The following is a 16,559-nucleotide window of genomic DNA, read 5'->3' as shown; positions in this document are numbered from 1 at the left end:
CCCGATGTCACACAGAAGAAAGATTGGACGTAGGGCTGGATATTGACCATGAGTGGTTACAACCTTCAATGGTTAACCGTCAATGGTCGATGGTTTTCCCATGAATGGTGGCAATCCAATGGTCTTACGCCATCAATGGCACAGATCCCCACAATGGTATTTTTGTTATTCCTCCCTAGCGACAGGACATGTAGCCTAGCCCATCCCCTGCAGCGACACATGAGCCCCCTACCCTGGTGAGTAATAGAGCAGGGTAGGTGTTGAGTACGAAATCCAGTCAGAAGAGCGACAGTGGTTCCCAACGTACAGAATCCTTACACATCCCGGTAAGTTTTTTCACTCTACCCCTAACCCCCCACTGCATCCTAACCCTAACCCCTCACTGCAGCCTAACCCTAACCACCCCCCCCCCCCCCCCCCCACCCACCCCAGCCTAACCCTCCCCCTAGTGCCTAACACAACCCCGGTACTAACCTCCAGGATCCCTCGGTCTTCTGACGATATTTTGACTGCATCCCAGGGAAGTACATCGGAGGCCGAAAACATCAATGGTATCTTTTTAGGGAAAAACATCGGTGGGTACAACCACCATCTCTCATATCAACCCATTCTATGTGTTTGCAGCAAACTGTCCTGGAAGAACGGCTGGGGGTAGTGATGCTGCTGAGTCACATGATCACAAGAGAAGGCGGTCTGGACTTCCTCCATCTGCAAGACGCCGATAATGTCCTCGGACCAGGAATCTTCATAAGAATCTGATACTGAATTTAGGCCTATTCTGCACATTTCTATGTTCTGTAAATAATATTCTGAATGCTGTTTTAAACTAATAAATGGCTAAATCTTTGTATGATATTAGTAAAAGATATTGATGTAGATCACATAAGTGTACTTGTACAAATAACGAGTAAAATCTTAAATGCAATGTACAATTATTAACAAGGAAATCAGTCTTGTGACGACTAGCCATAAAGCTGTGCCCCTCCCTCTCATTCCAGCGCTACCTGGTGCACAGAATGACCTGTCTATGTGGGCTGATGTCATATGACCACTCAGAGCCAATGTGGTGAAAGCTGGCAGACTTCCTATAGTATAATTATGTCATGGTACGCTTGATAGGAGCACAGTATATGGGATATTCTCATAGGTGTGCAGATATATAACTGTTCAATATAGAAGATAATACGTGACAGGTACCCTATAGCCAGATGCAGGGGCACAGCCAGAACTGTGGGCCCCATAGCAAGATTTTGAAGGGGCCCTGTCCCAATGGTTCTAGAGAGACCCCTCACAGCAGTTGTTCAGTTTATTCCCCATAATAGTGTCCTAGTCCATTTTCTGACCATTAGTACTGTCTTAGTTATGTTATTCCCTATAGTATTGCCCTAGTTGATTTTCTGAACCATAGTAATGCCCTATATCACATTATGGGATCTATTCATGAAGCAGTGAAAAGTGTGGAGAAGTTGCTGATGGCAACCAATCAGCACTGACTTAACATTTATAATTTGCATACTATACAGTTGTACGGAGCAGCTGATTGGTTGCCATGGAGCAACTTCTCCACAGGCTCACTTTTCACTGCTTCATGAATAGACCCCTATGTCACATGGTAGGGCTACAACACAGTACCTGGAATTCACATTATGACATACAGTGTCTGCAGCTCATATTATACCGCATTATAGTGCTGCACCGGGGGTGGCCACCATGCTGGCGATCCGGATGCCAACGCTGGTGAGAATGGCGCCGGAACTCAGACATAGATTAAAATGCTGGCAAAGGAATCTCGACTGCTGGCATCCCAATCGTAAGTATGCCGTAGAGCACAGGTTCTCAAACTCGGTCCTCAGGACCCCACACGGTGCATGTTTTGCAGGTCTCCTCACAGAATCACAAGTGACATAATTAACTCCACCTGTAGACCTTTTAAAATGTGTCAGTGATTAATTAATACACCTGTGCACCTGCTGGGTTACCTGCAAAACATGCACTGTGTGGGGTCCTGAGGACCGAGTTTGAGAACCACTGCCGTAGAGGAATTCGGGTCAGGCTGTGGGGAAAGGGAAGGGTTAGGCTGTGTGTGGTGGTGGGGGGGGGAGATGGGGGATGCTTTTGGGGAGGGTTTAAGCTGCACGGAGAGGGTTAGGCTGTGGGAGGGGGGCTTACAGTTAGGCTGCAGGGAGAGGGTTAGGCTGCGGGGGGGGATGCTATTGGGGAGGGTTTAGGCTGCAGGGAGAGGGTTAGGCTGCGGGGGGTGCTTACAGTAAGTCTGTAGGGTGGGGGGGTTAGGGAAAGGCTGCGGGGGGGGAGGCGAGGCTTACAGTTAGGCTGTAGGGTGGGGGGGTTAGGGTTAAGCTGCGGGGGGGGAGGCGAGGCTTACAGTTAGTCTATAGGGTGGGGGGGTTAGGGTCAAGCTGCGGGGGAGGAGGCGAGGCTTACAGTTAGGCTGTAGGGTGGGGGGGTTAGGGTTAAGCTGCGGGGGAGGAGACGAGGCTTACAGTTAGGCTGTAGGGTGGGGGGGTTAGGGTTAAGCTGCGGGGGAGGAGGCGAGGCTTACAGTTAGTCTGTAGGGTGGGGGGTTAGGGTTAAGCTGCGGGGGAGGAGGCGAGGTTTATAGTTAGTCTGTAGGTGGGGGGGTTAGGGTCAAGCTGCGGGGGAGGAGGCGAGGCTTACAGTTAGGCTGTAGGGTGGGGGGTTAGGGTTAAGCTGCGGGGGAGGAGGCGAGGCTTACAGTTAGTCTGTAGGGTGGGGGGGTTAGGGTTAAGCTGCTGGGGAGGAGGCGAGGCTTACAGTTAGGCTGTAGGGTGGGGGGGTTAGGGTTAAGCTGCGGGGGAGGAGGCAAGGCTTACAGTTAGGCTGTAGGGTGGGGGGTTAGGGTTAAGCTGCGGGGGAGGAGGTGAGGCTTACAGTTAGGCTGTAGGGGGGTAGGGTTAGGCTGCGGGGATGGAAGGATAGGTTTAGGCAGCGAGGAGGGAGTGTTAGGGTTAGTCTGCGGGGGGATGGGGGGGTTAGTGTTAGTACGACACTGACCAGGTATTGGGATTCTGCACGTCGGGATGCCGCTGTTGGGATTCTGACTCCCGGCATCTCAAGTGCCTGGATCCCGATACCAAACTCTGCCCCCAGTTCATATCATGCCACACTATAGTGCCTCCACTTCATATTATGCCATATTAAAGTGCCCCGGTTCATATTATGTAACATTATAATGCCCTCCAGTTCATGTTATACCACATTACAGTGAGCAGGTCCATGGGCAAAACAACTGGATATAGGGGGTCATTCCGACCCGTTTGCATGCAGTGGTTCTTCACTGCAGTGCGAACGGGTCGGAAATGCGCATGTGCGGCGCCTGCAATGGACACGTGCGTCATTGCCCATCGACAACCGTCGCCGAGAAACGACCAGAAGAAAGTGATCGCTAGCGCGATTGCAAGAAGATTGACAGTGGGGAGGCGTTCCGGGGCGGATACGCACCGTTTTCCGTGCGTGGAGATCCGAACGCAGGCATGTCCAGGCGTTTGGAGGGCGGATGTCTGACGTCAATTCCGGGACCTTCATCGCTGGATCCATCGCACAGGGTAAGTAACTGCAGGGCTGGTCTTGTTTTACACAAAACTTTTTTAGCATAGCAGGGCTGCACAAGGGATCGCAGCCCTGCTATGCTACAATACACTCCCCCATAGGCGGCGTCTAGTTGATCGCAGGAGCAGCAAAAAGTTGCTACGTGCGATCAACTCGGAATGACCCCCATAGTGTAGGCCCCAAGGAAAAACTCAGCAAGGGCCCCAGCCAATATTGAAAAATGTATATGGTTGCTACACCCGAATTTACTCCTCCTGTTCCAGCCACCCTCTACAGAGGTTATCTACAGGAAGGGGGGGAATCAGTCCACTGTGACCCACGCTCCACTGTGCCCTGTAGTGGGAGGGACAGGGGCAATGCCACAGGAGTGGTAATGAAGGTGGGAATTATATAGAGCATCTGGAGGGAGGCATAGAGGGATGGGTGATGCTCCGAAAAAGTTTATTGACCCCAGGGAGTATTATACACATAGTGATACACTTATTAGCACAGTGAAGTTCTATGAACACTGGTGGGTGGGGGGGGAAGGGGGTGCCAATGGAGATCTATCACCTCTACGGGTTTAGGGGTAATGTCACTGATGGGGATTCTATGGAGGGGAGGGGGTTATTTTACAATGACCACCTATTTGCACTGGGTGTGCGAGACACCCCCATGGCATATTTTTTCAACAAAACATTTTAGAATTTTTTTTTTTCAATAAACTGAAATTAAACTTGTATAAACTACATTTAATTATTTTTTTCTTTCAAAAAAATGAACATTTCTGAGCAGTTTTTAAGAAAAAAAAATCCGGTTAAGTCTGGTATTTGATACGTGATAAGCATTCATATGCTTTGATACACCTGATTTATATAGTGTTTTAACTATAAAAGTTATATTGATCAATGCTACTCAAACCCAGTCATCAAGGCACTAACAGTCCAGGTTTAGTGATATCCAGGCTTGAGCACAGATGGTTAAATCAAAATGACAGCTACTACAGTCACCTGTTCTCAAGCATGGATATCCTGAAATCCTGGACTGTTAGGGGTATATTTACTAAAGCTCAATTTTCATCTAAATTATTTCAGATGTCAATCGATGTTGGGCTTCCGGAATTAAAATACACAATTATTAAAAGGTGATTCTTTATATTAAATTTTTAAATGTTAGTAAATGTGTGTTTTAGCCCTGGAATCCCAACATTGATTAATATCGATATGAAAGTGATAAAAATCTAATACATTCGACCTTTAGTAAATATGCCTCTTAGTGTGCCTTGAGAAGCACTGGTATAGAGGATGAAGCCTCTCTATCTTGTATCACTGCGGAATGGAGAGTATGTAGAAGCATAAAGCATCATAGCTTTGAGATCCTGATTTGCCGTGCTGTGGGCAGAGGTCTGGGAATGAATAGCTTAGATAACAAACTTAGCAGCAGTACCCAAAGCAGGATTGCAGCAAAGAAGGCAAACAAGGTATTAGCATGTATAAAGCGGGGAATGGATGCAAGGGATGAGAGTGTTATACTCCCATTATATACATCACTAGTGAGGCCACATCTTGAATACTGTGAACAATTTTGGGCACCATGCTACAAAAAGGATATCCTGGAACTAGAAAAGGTTCAGAGGCGGGCGACCAAACTGATTAAGGGGATGGAGACGCTGGAATATGAAGAAAGGCTTGCTAGGCTAGGCATGTTTACTCTAGAAAAGAGGAGATTAAGAGGGGACATGATCAACATTTACAAATATATAAGGGGACAATACCCAGAGTTTGCGGAGGATCTGTTTTTTTATAAGATCTACACAGAGGACACGTGGACACCTGCTTAGGTTAGAGGAGAGCAGATTTCGCACACAGAGGTGAAAAGGTTTCTTCATAGTAAGGACAATACGTGTTTGGAATTCCCTGCCTGAGAGAATAGTAATGGCGGACTCGGTCAATACTCCCCGAGCAGCTGGGCAGCCCCCAGATCACCTCTCAGCACTGAATACATGCCGTGTGCATGCGCACGGCATCTATTCAGCGATCACTCGCTGCTTTGCAGAGCAGTGGATGATCAAAGGATTCCCCAACTGACCCACCCCCCCGCCCGCTGGACAATGCGACCCGCAGGTGGGACAGGGTCCAAATAGCGGGACTGTCCAGCTGGAATTGGGACAGTTGGGAGGTATGTTACACCTAACCCCCCCTTACCACAGCCTAAACCTAACCCTCCCACCCCCACAACCTAACCCCCCTCCCCTCAGCCTGAACCTAACCTCCCCCTGACACCCCCAAATGCCAGTATGCTGACCAGATCCCCCTCCTGACCCCGAGCCAACAATGCTGGGTGACCATATCATACAGCCCACTAAGAACCTTTGCATTCTGACCAGGCCATTATATAATAGGTAGCACCTACCCTTGTGCATCCATGCCCATTTCCCTATGCAGACGTGTCCTCAAACATCTAGCCTCAATACGCCCCACAGCAGGAGATGACTGGCGTGAGTCAGCTGACCGTTCCAGTGCCACTGCCCTAGCGTCAGGGAGTCTCACGCCGCCTGGCGTGCCAAGAGAAGCTGTTTGGCGTGACGGCAGCAAAGATGTATGAGGACACATATGTATAATGTAAGCTTGCGAGCAGAGCCTTCCTACCTCTATGTCTGTCTGTTATTACCCAGTTTTGTTCTATCACTTTTGTTTCCAATTGTAAAGAGCAACGGAATTTGCTGCGTTGTATAAGAAGATGTTAGTAAATAAATAGTAAACCACTATCTGCTATGATACGTTCCTATCTTATCCTATCCCATCGAGGTGGCTCAAGCTCTATATACTTTTTTTCCTGCATCCACACTTTTACCTGGCATAAGTTCTAGCTGCACCCAGACCCTGCGTATGACCATCAGCTGCTAGGAGACCCCTCTTGTGTGGGACTGGTCTTTCTATAAGGTCACACAAATTTCCATCAACACGCACTCCTACTCGCCTGTCAGTAAGCCAGCAGCAAGGGCGGAGATGGCAGCCGGAACAGTCCTCCTCATCTCTTATACAAACAGTCAGGAACAAATGTAAATTGTATGCACTGTAAAATGCAAACACGGTCTCTCCCTGACCTAGCATGTGGCGCTCAGATGACTCCTCGCTGCCAGATCCGTCTGTCTTCTCTGAGATCAAAAATGCAGTTATTATTGTAATGTTAATTATTGACCTGAAACTGCACCAGGTATTATAAGGGAAGCTCCTGATGTGACTGATGGGGAATGTCTTACTCTATCAGCAACGTCCACCAAGACGTTAGCAGCGCAGGAAATTCCGGGGTAGATGTATTATACCTGCACATATAGTGGGGGTATAACGCTTCCTGCTCCGCCTCTTTACCTATTCCACCAATGAGCATGAAGCAAAGTCACTCACCATATGGAGACAACAAGTGATGCCTGCATTACTCCATATGGATGACATGTATGTGCAACACCCTTGGAGGGAAAGGGTTGACTTCAGATTGGAAAAGGGTATTCTGAGACATGAATGTTCCCATTCACATTACCCCAATGAGTTAGTGTGAGGGCTGAGACTAAGATATGACACGCATTTCGCCTTTAAAAGTGGCTTGAACACAAATCAGCCCACAGTAGGCAAGAGAGCAGGCTACCGCAAACCAACTCATTTTCCAGGTCTATCAAACGTGTCAAGAGTGCCACATAATTGGGTAAGCCTAGGCCACTGCTCATTGTGGATCTGTAAAGTATGTCCCTTCGGATTCATCTTTTTGTGTAAATCGATATATGGCCAGTTATTGGGTTATACATTCAATCTTTCAGAGATGGAAGTCATAGACAATCCCCTTTCACTGGCATTTGCAAAGGATTATATATTTATGAATTCATATCACCACAAGTTATCATTCTAGGCAAAGATCCACATCCAATTACCCAGCTCATACGACTTTGACACTTGGTCTTACCCCTTTGTCTTCTGGATTATACGCCCTAAAGATGAACGTGTTCCCCAGGTTATTTTTACAGGCATCCGGCATAGCCAGTCCCAGCCCGGTCTCCCGTGTCACCAATCCCAATACGGCCTCCAGTATCACCTGTTCCAGTCCGGTATTCTAACCTACCTCTTCCTGGTATCTTTCAGCCCTGCCTCTACACCCCAGAGTCCTCTCCAGCGAATAACATCCACTGTGTACTTTGCAGTAATCCATATCAGCATTCATCAATATAGCCCAGTGGTCCCAGTCCCTGTGCCCAGAAGCAAATCCAGAGTCCAACAGATCCTCACATGGGAAAGGAATGGGTGAGCGCTTTGTGAGTGTGAGAAACTTGAATTGGGGATTGAAGCGGAAGGGGAGCTTGTGTAGGGCTTGCAAGGTAGGGGAGGAAGACGTAGTGCGTATGGAGAGGAAGATGAGCCGGGCAGCAGTATTGAGGAAAGATTGGAGTGGAGAGAGAATGGAGGCAGGGATGCCAGATAAGAGGAGGTTGCAGTAGCCCAGTTTGCAATGATGATGGTCTTAGTTGCCTCCAAGGTGAGAAAGGGTCTACTCTAATATTTCTGGGATGGAAATGGCAGGACTGTGAAAGGTACTGATTGTGTGGTTTCAAGGAGAGGAAGGAGTCAAGGATAACTCAAAAACAGTGTACTTGGGCGCTAGAGGAGATGGCTGTGCTGTCAATAGATGATGACATTGGGGGAGGTGAGGTTATGCGGGAGGGTGGGAAGATGATCAGCACAGTTTCAGTTTCAGAAAGCACTGGGACATTCAGGAGGAAATAGCAGAGTGACAGTTGGAGATACGAGTGAGGACAGTGTGGGAAAGCTTAGAGGAGGAAAGCTGTGCTCACTTAAGGAGGACAGATAAAGGGAGATTAGTAGAGCTCCACGAAGAGAACCTTGGGGAACACATACCGTTAGTGGAAGTGGGGAGACTGAGAAGGAATGGTCAGATGTAGAATGACAGCCAGGAGAAGGCAGTATCACGCAGACCTAGGGAGTGAAGGAATTGCAGGAGGAGAGGGTGGTCCAAAGTGTCAAAAGCAGCAGATAGGTCAAAGAGAATGAGCAGAGAGTAGTTGCCCTTGGATTTGGCAGCAAGGAGTTCATTGCTGATTTTAGTGAGGGCAGATTCAGTGGAGTGGAAAGGATGGAAGCCAGATTGAAATGGGTCAAGCAGGAAGTGGAGAGTCAGAAAGGTGGTGAGGTGGTTTTAGACAATATGCTCAAGAAGTCGCGGCAAAGGAGAGGAGATAGGGCAATAGTTAGAGTGTCAGGATTGAGGGTGAGCTAAGGAAGGGGGAGCCAAGGTCATGCTTGAATGTAGACCGGAAAGTGCCTGATGAGATGGAAAAATGTAATAGATGGGCAAGATGCAGACAACGAAAGAGAGTGAGTGGAGGAGGCGGGAGGGAATAGGATCAAGGGGGTGGGGGTGGACGGTGAGGACTAGTTTAGGGCAATGACTGAATCTCCAGATACTGGGAAGAAGGAAGTCAGAATGGGTAAAATGGATTGAGAAAATTGGAAGAGGTAGGCTGGGAAAGAAGAGGATAGGATGACGCTGGTGGGATGTGATGTCCAGATGGATGAATTCAGTTTGGGATCTGGGATGGTGCCAATAAGCTGTATGCCCTGATAGCTGATATTTAAATGATCTAACTTCCAGTAATGTGTTGCCTTTCTTTCTCAGATATCCAGTCCATATTTTGCATTCCAAGCAAAAGCTTTTGTTCAGTTCCTCTAATTCTTTTATATTAAGATTAAGCAACACTTATTACGTAGACTACTATCCAATGTTGAATCATTCTGTTTCAGGCAACGTATCTTAAGGTCTGGTTCCTACATTATACTGCAAATTACTGACCCCAACTTTAGCTGGTCATGACCCTCAAAAGCATGCTTAGGAGACTGATCTTGGAAAGATATTTGAGAATGAGATCAATGAAAGACTACCACCAGTTTAACTGGCATCCCAATAAAGAAAATGGTTATAAGTTTCTATATAGCTGGTATTATGTACCGACTAGATTCAAAAATACAGGGTGATTCAAAAGTCGCAGTACACTTTTGTTTCAAAAACTGTGTAGGAAATGGGAAAACTGTATACTCCATTAAGGTATGGGTGAGGTGGGCTATCTTTTAGGGTATGTACTGAACATGGGTGCCATCTTGAATCTAAGTCAGTTTTTTCAAATAGAAATGGAGTCGTGTAACATGTCAAATAACATCAGAATTTGCTGAAAAGTTTATTGTTGCAAACAGATTTGAAATTGCAGTTATGGTTCAAAAGTTACAATGCTTTTTTGTTGCAGGTAACTGAAGATGGCTTTGACAAAAGAGCAGAGAATTTAGGTCATTTTGATGTCTGGAGAATGAAGTTTCCGTGTCATAGCTGCCAAAACCATTGTTGAGGTTGTCTCGTCAGTAGCACTTCTTGGACGACCCTTCCGTGACTTGTCAGCCACAGTACCAGTTTCTTGGAATTTGGAAATAAGGCACCTGACAATGTTATGTGAAACTGGAGGTCTTTCTGGGTGCCGGTTGTTAAAATCTGCAGCTATGACAACACGGAAAACTTTGTTCTCCAGAAATGACCAAAATGACCTAAATTCTCTCTTTTGTCAAAGCCATCTTCAGTTACTTGCAACAAAAAAAAGTGTGGTAACTTTTGAACCATAGCTGCTATCAAAACTGACTTAGATTAAAGCTGGACGGTTTCAGGATAGCACCCATGTTCGGTACATACCCTAAAAGATAGCCCACCTCACCTATACCTTACTGGGGAATTCAGTTTTCCCATTTCCTGCACAGTTTTTGAAACAAAAGGGTGTACTGCAACTTTTGAATCACCCTGTATTCACCCGAGAAAGCCTGCCCCATGAATGCCATTTTTCTCCCCATCTGGTAGAGCTGTCGAAAAAACCCTTGTTTCTGTGGACTTTACCACTCTGTCCTCCAGAATGTCATTCCGATGGATCCCAAGTCTTTCAACCATCCTCTTAGTACACCAAAAGTATCTTTTCACAAAACCACAGTAATACGTCAAATACTATCCGCTACTACATGCCTATGTATTGCTGAATGGAAGAAGCCAACACCCCCTCAATTTAATGTTATCAACAGATGTAGAATGTTCAACGCATGATCTGTAGGGCCACATGAGCATTAAACTCTTATAGGTCCATGTATGTCATTCTTTTTTGTTGCACTCCAATCATATGGCTTCAGTTCTCTCTCCTGGAGCTGACTTTCTGGCATACAACTCTTTGTCCCCCCTTATTCCTATGGGCTGCCATGGCTACATGCCATCGCAAAGTATAATGCAATGGTGACAATGCTGCCACCAGCCGATGGCCCCCTTATGATCCCTTCCCAAAAAATGACTTGCCGCAGTTCAGCTATTCCCGTTCATGTTGCTGAATGGCGCAGCTGCTGCAGATCAGCTTACTATAGATACATCCCTGACATGCGATATCCCTGGGAGCTGTGTCCCAATAGCCCTACAGAGAGGACCGTGTTCATTGCAATATATATATATCTATACAATAAAGTTGTAACTGTCATGATCCGGGTTACTGGACGCCATTATCTAACTTTCAGGTGTCTCCTGAGGCTGGCTCAGCGTTCCAGGGCCGGGTCTCAGTCGTGCTGTCATTCCGCAGGCGCTATCACAGTAGCTCCTAAGGTTAAAAATGGCGTCTCCAGCCCTCCGCGGCCTCCGCCGCCACTCCTGCGCTTCCAGTATTCAAATTAGTCTGCATGGCGTCTCCTGCCCGCTGCGGCCTCCGCCGCCATCTCTGTGGTTCAAATGTGCATACAAGTCTGCATGGCGTCTCCTGCCCGCTGCAGCCTCCGCCGCCATCTGTGTGGATCAAGTGTGCAAGTTGGCGTTTCCTGCCCTCCGCAGCCTCCGCCGCCATTACTGTTTCTCCTCACATGTTTCCACAAATTAACTTTCCCTCCAAATGCTAGTATGGGCGCAGCCATGTTGGTTTCAGTCACATGACATTACTTTCACCAATCCGCTGTACCGCTGAACTCTGCCTAATTGATCAGCCAATGTCTGCCCTGCTGCAGGTATAAATATCCTGTTCCTAAACCAGGAAGTTGTCAGTGCTTTGGTTGTCAATCCCAGTGTTACCAGTCTCCCTGCGTTGTGGTTGTTTGCTATTACAGGTATTCCAGCTCCTGTCTCCAACTCCACTAGAGACCAGCACCAGTTTAACATCTAGCGGTGCAGCCTGACTCAGCGGTGTTCTAGCATTGCTCCCTGCAACTGCCAGTGTTTACCATCTGCTTCCAGCAGTGTTCAGTTACCAGGTACCATCGGTGCTCTGCCATCGAATACCAGATACCATCGGTGCTCCGCCATTGAATACCAGTTACCATCGGTGCTCCGCCATCGAATACCAGATATCATCGGTGCTCCGCCATCGACTTTCTAATTCTAGCGATCCCTAGCATCACCAGTGCTACTAGCTACTCTCCAGCTACATTAGTGCATCAAGCACTCCATCCAGTTCATCGTTCAGTCCGGTTCCATCCGGCCTACCCAGCAGCTATCTCATACTCCAGCCAATATACCAGCTTTCAGTGGACCACCTGCTGGTCAGTTCCTGTTACTGTTTTACTACTCAGCACTTGGGTGCTGGTTAAGGACATTCCATCTCCTGGTCTACCAAGACTGATACCTAAATATTACCGCACCCAGAGGCATCCGCTTTTCTGCTGTATCTAACAGGAACTGCATATTGCCATCGCTTTTACCATATCTGACATTGCTGCTGATGTACCATCTGAACTGTGCTTGAATAAAACCCGTTTGCTTTTACTCCAGTTGTCGTGGTCACGCCTTTGGGCCTAGGTACTGCATGTCTAGAAGTCCCATACTGCCTCCTAGTTTTACATATACCTCAGCCCCTACAACTGAGGCTTCCTCCAGTCATCACCAGCCTTCAGTTGTGACAGTAATTTTTGTTTGTTCGTTCCAGCATCACGCAAAACCTACTGGATCAATCTGGATGGTGTTTTCACTACTGTATAGCTTAGTGACCTAGAAGGAAACTGAGGTATGTGTTATCTCAATGTGACATCAGGCAGAGGAGCAAAAAAAAAAGAAGGAAAAACCAGATGCTTGACACTCGACACGTGTAGTATGCAGGCTCAAGTCCAAAATGACTATATATATATAAATATAATTGTTGGTGGAGCAATATACGTCTAGGGACTGTCTATGATTTATGGAGACAATTCCCCCCCCCCCCACCAGAAAACATCCACACGAGCGAAGCCACGGGCAAACGCTAGTCAGAATATAGATCAGTATTGAAGGTATAACCATGCGGCATGTTAGAAGCACAGAAAGCTCCAGCGTAGAGGCTGTCACAGCTGCCAGGGCCTGTACATGATGGGAGGACAGTATTATATATGGAGGTCTTACGCCTGCCGGGGTAATGACAGATGCATGGGGTCTCACAGCTGACAGGAGAATGACAGATTGGAAGTAAGTGGAGAAGAAGTAAGACTCTTTTGTGGGTGCACTCTTCAAGCTGATTAGCAATGATCAGGATATGATGAACATATTAAAACATGACTTTTAATGGAAATAGTTAAAATATGGAATCCAAAATGACAAAACACAAACAAACAACATATAGCATAAAATGCTTTGGTCTCGGATTGTCATCAAAAATGTAATAACCAGGATAAGCTCCTAAATTGAGTTATAGGGACCAAAGCTGCCAATCTCGCAAACTGGTACGAAGAGTAGTGACTTAAAATTCATGCAAAAGGCTCATACCAAAAAGTCACAGGTGCTATCTTGTTGTGCCAGACAGAAGGTTGATGCAAGTCAAAAGGATTGATAAAATTGAAGGAAGATGAGAGCAGTGATTCTGCTGTCAGTGTTAGGCAAGGAGTCAGGGGCTAAATAAATGATTCTACTAAACTTGGTATTCCCTGGTGGTCCTCCATCCAAGTACTGACAAAGCCCAAAACTGTTTAGCTTCCAAGATCGAATAGGAAAAGAGCTAATTTAGGTAAATGATAGAGTGGATTTCACACTTAAATGATTTATTTACCTAAATTAGATCTTTTCCTATTCGTGGACTCTCACCAATGATCCGGAGTAGCAGTACGGACTAACATTACACTGAAACTCCATCTCCACCTAACGGCAGCAGGTCCACCTTTATGTTATTTCCTACTTTATCTAAGAAATTAATTTTCCTGATAGTGATCTCTCATTAGTGATCCAGGGAGTTGATGTGTCCAAACAATATACTATCATACCACACTGAAGACGCCCAATACCGTCCGATCTTGGAAGCTAAACAGTGGTGGGCTTGGTCTGTACTTGGATGGGGGACCACCAGGGAATATCAAGTTTAGTAGAATCATTTATTTAGCCCCTGACTCCTTGCCTAACACTGACAGCAGAATCACTACTCTCATCTTCCTTCAATTCTATCAATCCTTTTGACTTGCATCAACCTTCTGTCTGGCACAACAAGATAACACCTGTAACTTTTTGGTATGAGCCTTTTTGCATGAATTTTAAGTCTGAGATTGGTAGCTTTGGTCCCTATAACTCAATTTAGGAGCTTATCCTGGTTATTACACTTTTGATGACAATCCGAGACCAAAGCATTTTATACTATGGGGTATATTCAATAAGAGTCGGGTCCATTCATGCAGTTGTCGGAATGGACCCGACAACCCCTATTCAAAGAGCGGCTAAATCCGACTGTCGGATTTGGCCGTTCCCTGTGTCCTGTCGCTGCTGTCAGTGGCTGCCGGGTGCGCTGACAGCAGTGGCGGGGGCAGCAGTGTGTGGTGCCCGGCGGAGGGAGCAGTGTGCGGCGGGGATAGCAGTGTGCGGTAGCCAGGCCAGCTGGGGGGGGGGGCAGTGTGCGGCGGGGGGGCAGTGTGGGCAGTGTGCGGCGGGGGGGCAGTGTGCGGCGGCCGGCGGGGGAGCTTCCAGCAGTGGCCAGAGCTGGAGGCGGGAGTGATCTGTGCGGCGGCGGAGGAGGCACTGCAGGTACCATCATCCCGTAGCCCGCCGCACCTCTCCCCGTCTCATCTCAATCCGACTTGTTTTCAAGTCGGATTGAGTTTGTCGGAAAGGGGGCCAAAACCTGTCGGATTTGGCCCCATTTCCGACAGCAGCAGGCGGATTTGCGGGTATTCCGCCGATCCACCTGCTTTCCAACAGCATTGTGCCCCTATTGAATAGGTCAGAACCCCTTCCGACCTATTCCAGTCGGAAACTGCCGTCTTTCCTACAAGACGGCAGTGTCTGACTCTTATTGAATATAACCCTATATGTTGTTTGTGTTTTGTCATTTTGGATACCATATTTTAACTATTTCCATTAAAAGTCATGTTTTAATATGTTTATCATATCCTGATCATTGCTAATTAGCTTGAAGAGTGCACCCACAAAAGAGTCTTACTTCTCTACTAACTTCCAGTAGTACTACTGTTGACTCAGGGTGCACAACCATAGAGACTCCATCTGGGGATATCCTCCCTGATTGTCTAAATTTGGTACTTATTGGCCCTCATTCCGAGTTGCTCGCTCGCTAGCTGCTTTTAGCAGCATTGCACACGCTAAGCCGCCGCCTACTGGGAGTGAATCTTAGCTTATCAAAATTGCGAACGAAAGATTAGCAGAATTGCGAATAGACACTTCTTAGCAGTTTCTGAGTAGCTCCACACTTACTCGGCAACTGCGATCAGTTCAGTCAGTTTCGTTCCTGGTTTGACGTCACAAACACTCCCAGCGTTCGCTCAGACACTCCCCCGTTTCTTCAGACACTCCCGCGTTTTTCCCAGAAACGGTAGCGTTTTTTCACACACTCCCATAAAACGGCCAGTTTCCGCCCAGAAACACCCACTTCCTGTCAATCACATTACGATCACCAGAACGAAGAAAAAACCTCGTAATGCCGTGAGTAAAAAACCTAACTGCATAGCAAATTTACTTGGCACAGTCGCACTGCGGACATTGCGCATTAGCGACTAATCGCTCCGTTGCGAAAAAAAATAACGAGCGAAAAACTTGGAATGACCACCATTGTTCTTCACAAATATTGTGACTATTGCAGAATCATCTCCCTTCAATGTTCTAGGATAATGACATATGCATGGGGTCTCACAGCTGCCAGGATAATGACAGATGCATGGGGTCTCACAGTTGCCAGGATGACAGATGCATGGGGGTCTCACAGCTGCCAGATACATGGTGTCTCACAGCTGCCAGGATAATGACAGATGCATGGGGGTCTCACAGCTACCAGGATAATGACAGAAGCATGGAGTCTCACAGCTGCCAGGATAATGACAGATACATGGGGATCTCACAGCTGCTAGGATGACAGGTACGTGGGGTCTCACAGCTGCCAGGTTAATGACAGATGTATGGGGTCTCACAGCTGCCAGGATAATGACAGATGCATGGGGGTCTCACAGCTGCCAGGATAATGACAGATGCATGGGAGTCTCACAGCTGCCAGGATAATGACAGATGCATGGGGGTCTCACAGCTGCCAGGATAATGACAGATGCATTGGATAATGACAGATGCATGGGGTCTCACAGCTGCCAGGATGACAGATGCATGGGGGTCTCACAGCTGCCAGGATAATGACAGCTACATGGGGTCTCACAGCTGCCAGGATGACAGATGCATGGGGTCTCACAGCTGCCAGGATAATGACAGCTACATGGGGTCTCACAACTGCCAGGATAATGACAGATGCATGGGGGTCTCACAGCTGCTAGGATAATGACAGAAGCATGGAGTCTCACAGCTGCCAGGATAATGACAGATGCATGGGGGTCTCACAGCTGCCAGGATAATGACAGAAGCATGGAGTCTCACAGCTGCCAGGATAATGACAGATGCATGGGAGTCTCACAGCTGGCAGGATAATGACAGATGCATGGGTGTCTCACAGCTGCCAGGATAATGACAGATGCATGGGATAATGACAGATG

General features: G+C 47.2%; 1 pseudogene; it reads left to right on the top strand.

Moving 5' to 3' along the window:
• Positions 1-13,836: 13,836 nt before the first annotated feature.
• Positions 13,837-13,955, top strand: LOC134951595 (5S ribosomal RNA; annotated as a pseudogene).
• The last annotated feature ends 2,604 nt before the right edge of the window (positions 13,956-16,559 follow it).

This window comes from Pseudophryne corroboree, chromosome 8, assembly GCF_028390025.1.
Source record: "Pseudophryne corroboree isolate aPseCor3 chromosome 8, aPseCor3.hap2, whole genome shotgun sequence".
NCBI lineage: Eukaryota > Metazoa > Chordata > Amphibia > Anura > Myobatrachidae > Pseudophryne > Pseudophryne corroboree.
The sequence above is the reverse complement of the archived record's forward strand: the minus strand, read 5'-3'. Positions and strand labels throughout refer to the sequence as shown.